The 6,000-nt window shown below is 35.6% G+C and overlaps 1 long non-coding RNA gene across 1 annotated transcript in view; it reads left to right on the forward strand.

The window, feature by feature from the left end:
* LOC108943164 (uncharacterized) overlaps positions 1-5,786 on the forward strand; it is a 156,400-nt gene extending 150,614 nt beyond the window's left edge. The window contains exons 2-3 of the long non-coding RNA XR_011411341.1: positions 5,388-5,547; positions 5,657-5,786. This is a non-coding gene — a long non-coding RNA (uncharacterized lncRNA). The remainder of the gene's footprint in view (positions 1-5,387; positions 5,548-5,656) is intronic.
* The last annotated feature ends 214 nt before the right edge of the window (positions 5,787-6,000 follow it).

Raw genomic sequence — 6,000 nt, forward strand, 5'->3', positions numbered from 1 at the left:
TTGTATTATGCTGTGATATTTGGATACTTGAGGTGCGATTTGTGAAATATTATGATATTGATACACATGCGGTGAGATAAGGGTGGCTTGAAATGCTTGGCTAGTAGGGGAACTACTAGAAGTCATGCGGTGATATAAGGTCAGGGTGTTGAAATGCATGCAGTGAGATAAGGGTGGCTTGAAACGCATGGCTAGTAGGGGAACTACTAGAAGTCATGCATTGAGATAAGGGTGGCTTGAAACGCGTGGCTAGTAGGAGAACTACTAGAAGTCATGCGGTGTGATAAGGATGGCTAAAACGCGTGATGCTATTTCAGGAAAAAAAATGGTTTCTTTAAAAATTTAATGTGAAGGCTCCCACAGTGATATAAGAAAATGAAAGATTGTGAATTTATTTATGATTTGGAACTACGAGGCGGTACCTCGGGAGTGCCCTTTTGTTGATATTTCTCTATGGCTGCACTTGCCTTTGGTTATTTTGTTTTTCCATAATTTGTAAATTCTTATGTTTTCCGTAATGTATTATTTGACTTAATATTAAGTGTTTTGTATTTCTTGATGTATTGTGTTGACCTTGACTTTTTCGTACGAGACTTTGAGGATTTGTATTTTTGGGTTGTACTTGTTTTTGGTGCTTGCGTTATTTTAAATAAAAGAAACATTTCTAGTATGTTTAATTTAATAAATTCTATATCCAAATCAGTAGTTTATCTGATGCTTTATTTTAATGGTAATGTCATTTTTTCTCACTCAAACGATTTCTAAAATAAAGTTATCTTTTTATTGATTTCTTACTTGATTTAAAGATTTTTAACTTTACTTTATTGAAAATAAATTGATCCTGCGGATCTTATATATATTGATATTTTGGTACGTGAGTTGTCCGTGCAGTTATAAAAATAATATGGGCACGAAGTGTCGGGGAAAAATATGATGATTTTATTATTGACATGTGAGTTGTCGTTGTGATGGTAATAGAAATATGGGCACGAGGTGCCGTGAAAAATATGAAAGTGGGCTGAGACCCGTAATTTTTATGATTGTAAAATGAGGTGTCACATGGTGACGTTTACTTGAAAATATATTTATTGGAAAGAAGTATATTCGAAAGATAATTATTCAAAGAAAGTATATTCGAAAGATATTTATCTTAAAGAATAATATGTGAAGGATTTATATTTGAAGGTCTTGACTTATTGATTGTACTTGTGTTCCTTATTTGCCTGAGTAATAATTATGATGTTCTTGTTGCCTTATTGTTATATCACTGGTTGAGTTTGTTGTTATCATTGCTAGTTATTTTCCAATACTATTGTATACTGCTATATTGCTTAGATTATTTGACTAGTGAGTGTCTTGATTCTACCTCGTCTCTACTCCATTGAGGTTAGTCTTGATACTTACTGGGTACCGATCATGGTGTACTCATACTACACTTCTGCACATGTTTGTGCACAGCCAGGTATTGGAGGTATCGGACCCGGACAGAGTTAGAGTGTGATCGCAAGGATTCAAGGTAGAGTTACTTGGTCGTCGCAATCCCTTAGAGTTTGTTCATTTCATTGTACTGTTAATTTTTAATCAACCAGTATTGTATATTTGGTCCTCGTGATCATTCTATGTATTCAGTTAGAGTCCATGATTCAGTATTACCAGTCTTGGGAAGGTGTTATAACTATTTCCGCTGTTGGTTTCGTTTATAAAAAGAATGGCTTGAATTGTAATTAAAATCTGCTTACTTCGTCTTAGAGACTAAGTGTCATCACGACGCCGGTGGTGAAATTTTGGGTCGTGACATTACCTCAAGAAATCCCTCAAAAATGCTCTCAAGAAATCGCCAAACCCGAGCTTAAAATGTTAAAAATAAGCAGAAATCGCGAACCCTTGCATTTAAGTGTTTTGTCCAGAAATCTCGCACCTGCAGCCCATAGTCGCACCTGCGACGCTGCAGCTACGGAATTTCCATCGCAGGTGCGAAAATGACTTAAAGTGACTGGGTCTGCACCTGCGCGTCCGCTCCTGCGAAAATTCTTCCGCTTCTGCGATCCCTCACGCCCTGGCCCCTTCCTCTTCTGCGCCCCATCTCCCGCATCTACGGATGCGCAGATGCGGTTATACCTCCGCACCTGCGACCTCTGGCCTCTTCCTCCCAAACCGCACCTGCGTCTATTGGCTCACTTCTGCGGGCTCGCACCTGCGGTAAATATTGTGCATATGCGATTACACCAGGTGCACTAGCTTCAGCTATTCTTCCAAAACCAAATTTGATCCGTTAGCCATACGAAATTAACCCGAGGCCCCCGGGACCTCAACCAAACATATCCACTAGTCCTAAATCACCATACGGACTTAGTCGAGCCCTCAAATTATATCAAACAACGCTAAAAATACGAATCACCCTCCAATTCAAACTTAATGAACTTGAATCTTCAAATTTCTATAACCGATGCCCAAACCTATCAAACCACGTCCGATTGACCCCAAATTTTGCACACAAGTCATATTCAACATTACAGACCTACTCCAACTTCCATATATCGGATTCCGACCTCGATATCAAAAAGTCCACTACCGGTCAAAATCTCCAAAAATTCGACTTTCGCCATTTCAAACCTAAATGAACTACAGATCTCCAAAGAATAATCCGGACACGCTCCTATGTCCAAAATCAACCAACGGAGCTAACGGAATCGACGGAACTCCATTCCGGAGTCGTCTTCATACAGTTCCGACTACAGTCAAAATCGTAAGACTTAAGCTTCCGTTTTAGGGACTAAGTGTCCAAAGACACTCCGAAACCAAAAACAAGACCTCCCGGCAAGTCACATAAGCAGAAAAAGGTACGGGAAAAATAGTCAACAGGGGGTTGGGGTTATTACTCTCAAAACGACCGGTCGGGTCGTTACATGATTGTTGAATGCAATATGTTCCAAGATGAAAAATTGGACTGATATTTGCAGACTTCCTGGTCTTGTGCAAAGTTTTGAGAGCCTTACTATTATGATCCCATTTTTGTTTTATGTATAATATGCTTTCAATTGGTATTTTAGTTTTGCGTCTGTCAACTGAAGCTAATTTGCTTCTAGTCTCTCATAGATTCTGTTGATAGAAGTTGGTCTTCACTCAATACTTAATCTTTGAGTACCTCTCTTATTTGGCTTAACAGCCAAAGTTTTTGGTCTTGATTTGACTCCATGCTCTAAATATAATAATTTTTTGTATTAGGAGTAAACTAATCTTCTATTTTGTCCTCATTTGCATCTTCTTGATGCCATTAATATAACATCTTACTTCATAAAAAAAACCTTAACCTTGAGCATACTTATGTAAACATATACGTTTGATCTATTTTTTGTCTTACTACTGAAAAATTGTTTTATTTTCATTGATGTGCACAGGGATCTTTGCTTTCATAAGGACATGTTAATTCCAATAAGAGATAAGAAGTGGACATCTTATGATGAGCTTGGATGAATATAAATGAATCACTATTGGTTACATATGTCTTAGAGTCTTGGTTATTAATTCACAAACCTGGTAAACTTTACTTCTTAAAGACAAAGGTGTTAGTATTTCGTTAGTTCTGGTTCATTCTTTTATCTCCTTTAATGCAAGTTGAAGTGCTAAGATCATTACATAATTTGCTATTTTATTTCTATGTTCCTTATGCTGAGTTGGCTATTACATATGATATTGATAATATAATAGTGAGAATTTTGAGTTCAAAGGGGTCTTTATATTCATAAAGCTTAGAAGGTGAATTAAATGTCCAAACAAATACGCTCCTATTAAATACAAACAGTAAACCATTACCGCGAAGCATGCTATAGCTAAAAGTTTCAGTTCTTGCATGTTTGCCATTCTACTTTTCCTCCCTGTTATGAAAAATATCTTTACTCAAGTTCTGTTTTGAAAATTAATTTTAATGACATTTGTGGCGAACTATAATAAGCAAGAGTGTCCCCGTCAATAAATAAAGATAAAATAAGAAAGAGTGTCATATGGGCTTTATGTGTTCTTCCTTTTGTTTCTTCACAATAAGTATTTGATAAAATGTTAATTTTTCTATTTGTTTTCTCTGTTCTTTGAATCCTTTCTTGCTAAGTTTGTATCTGATTGCCTCATTTTCTTCTATGTTCTCTGTATGTTACTATCTGTTCTCTAAATTGTTCTTAGATGAAATCTATTTATAGTGTTCACAATCCAAACATTATTTAATGGACTAAGAAAGATATTAATGTTGAAGAATATTTCTTTGGTTGTCTACTAAATTAATTCTTCACTCATTCTGAATTTATTAAGTCGTTTCTGTTGTAATCAGATATGTAGCTATTGTTTCTTTCTCAACTACATGAGTTTCTAATTGGATCATTGCTACAGTAAATTGTGATTTATATCTATTTATCTTTTAATAAACATGCATACTTGTGGAGTGTAATAAAACAATTGTACCATCTATTTGAAATTTGAGACTTATCAGCTCTTCGAGAAGAACTAATATTCCAAACTATTTTACTTTGGACGTTTTTGTTAGGAATGAATAGTCAGGAATTGAGAGAATAACTGGTTTCTTACAAAGTAATTATATTATTGAAATTCCTGCATATTCAGATACCAATATGTGTTGATTTTTTTAATCGTGTCTTAACACTTAAATGTTCCAGCTGGTGCTCATTTGTGTTGCTTAACCATTGCGATTCCCGTGATCATTTAACGTAGCTATTTAACAGTTTCTTTCCATTTTATACAGGAAAAAACCAACTAAGTTCACACTGTGGGAAGACTTTATTGATCATGGTGGGAACAAACTGCTCAAACAACTTAAAAGAATACCCGGTCATCCTTGCTAGAAAAATTTGAAGGCCAAAGTTGTCGTCAGGTAAAATAACTCAAATGCATGCAGGATAGGATTGACCAACAGGTTCCGTACAGGTAAAGTATATACGCAATTATATTTTAGTTTTCCATATAGCAGGAGAACAAATTAGAACTGAATGTTCAAATGCATGCAGGATTGACTAACAGATTCAGTACAACAAAGGAAATCAATCCTCCATACCCACAAGCAAATGTGCTGAGAACATGGTATTGCAGATTTATTTCTCTATCAATACCTTATTGGTCGTGCATGTGCTTGAACGTATAAAATAACTAAATTTAGGGCCCAACAAAATGAGCAAATGCTTATTGCACCGACAGTAAAGAGCACAAGTCCAACATGCTCTCTTTTATTTGTTCCTTTCGAAGAAGAGATAGTACCAGTTGCAGAAATCCAACAGCAAGATCCAGTAAGTACACTAAATATTCATATATATACTGTTACAAATTTTTACCTTCATTCTCTAATACCAAAAAAATAAATGTGTGGCATCCTTGCATTTTCTAAGGCCAAATATTCTACATACATGCTGAAATCGCACTACAAAATGAGAACCAACGATTCTATATCCTAGCTTGTTCAGACTGCAAACAACACTTCACACGAGCTATATCACGGAGAAAATTCTACTGCACTAATTGTCGTCGATCTACGCTGTTGATTCCCAGGTATACATGCAACAATATTCTTCCACATAATTTTCCACATAACTGTTTATATTTAATATTATATATTCACCATCTTTTAAACTAAGCAATCATTTTATCTTATAACTAGGTGCCAATTTGAAGTCATGCTTACAGACCAGAGCGGTTCTACAACAACAACTATTTCAGACGAGCATGCAGAAAAAATATTACTTCTCACTTCGCAAGAGATTTATGATATTTGTAATGTCAAGTACATTGTTAACTTCAAAAAATCACAAAGAAATATCTTCTCCAAGTTAAGCCTCCTCTCACACATAAATAACCAATTTTATCTTTCCAGAAAAAACCGTTGCCTCTTGTGAACGCCCAAAAGCTACAGACTGGCAAGATCTTCGAGATTCAAATAAAAAAGCTGTTTACAAGAAACAATGAGTCAGTGCCAGGAAAGTAAGTTATTTTGTCTTACATGGA

Source organism: Nicotiana tomentosiformis, chromosome 9, assembly GCF_000390325.3.
Source record: "Nicotiana tomentosiformis chromosome 9, ASM39032v3, whole genome shotgun sequence".
NCBI classification, from domain to species: Eukaryota; Viridiplantae; Streptophyta; class Magnoliopsida; order Solanales; family Solanaceae; genus Nicotiana; species Nicotiana tomentosiformis.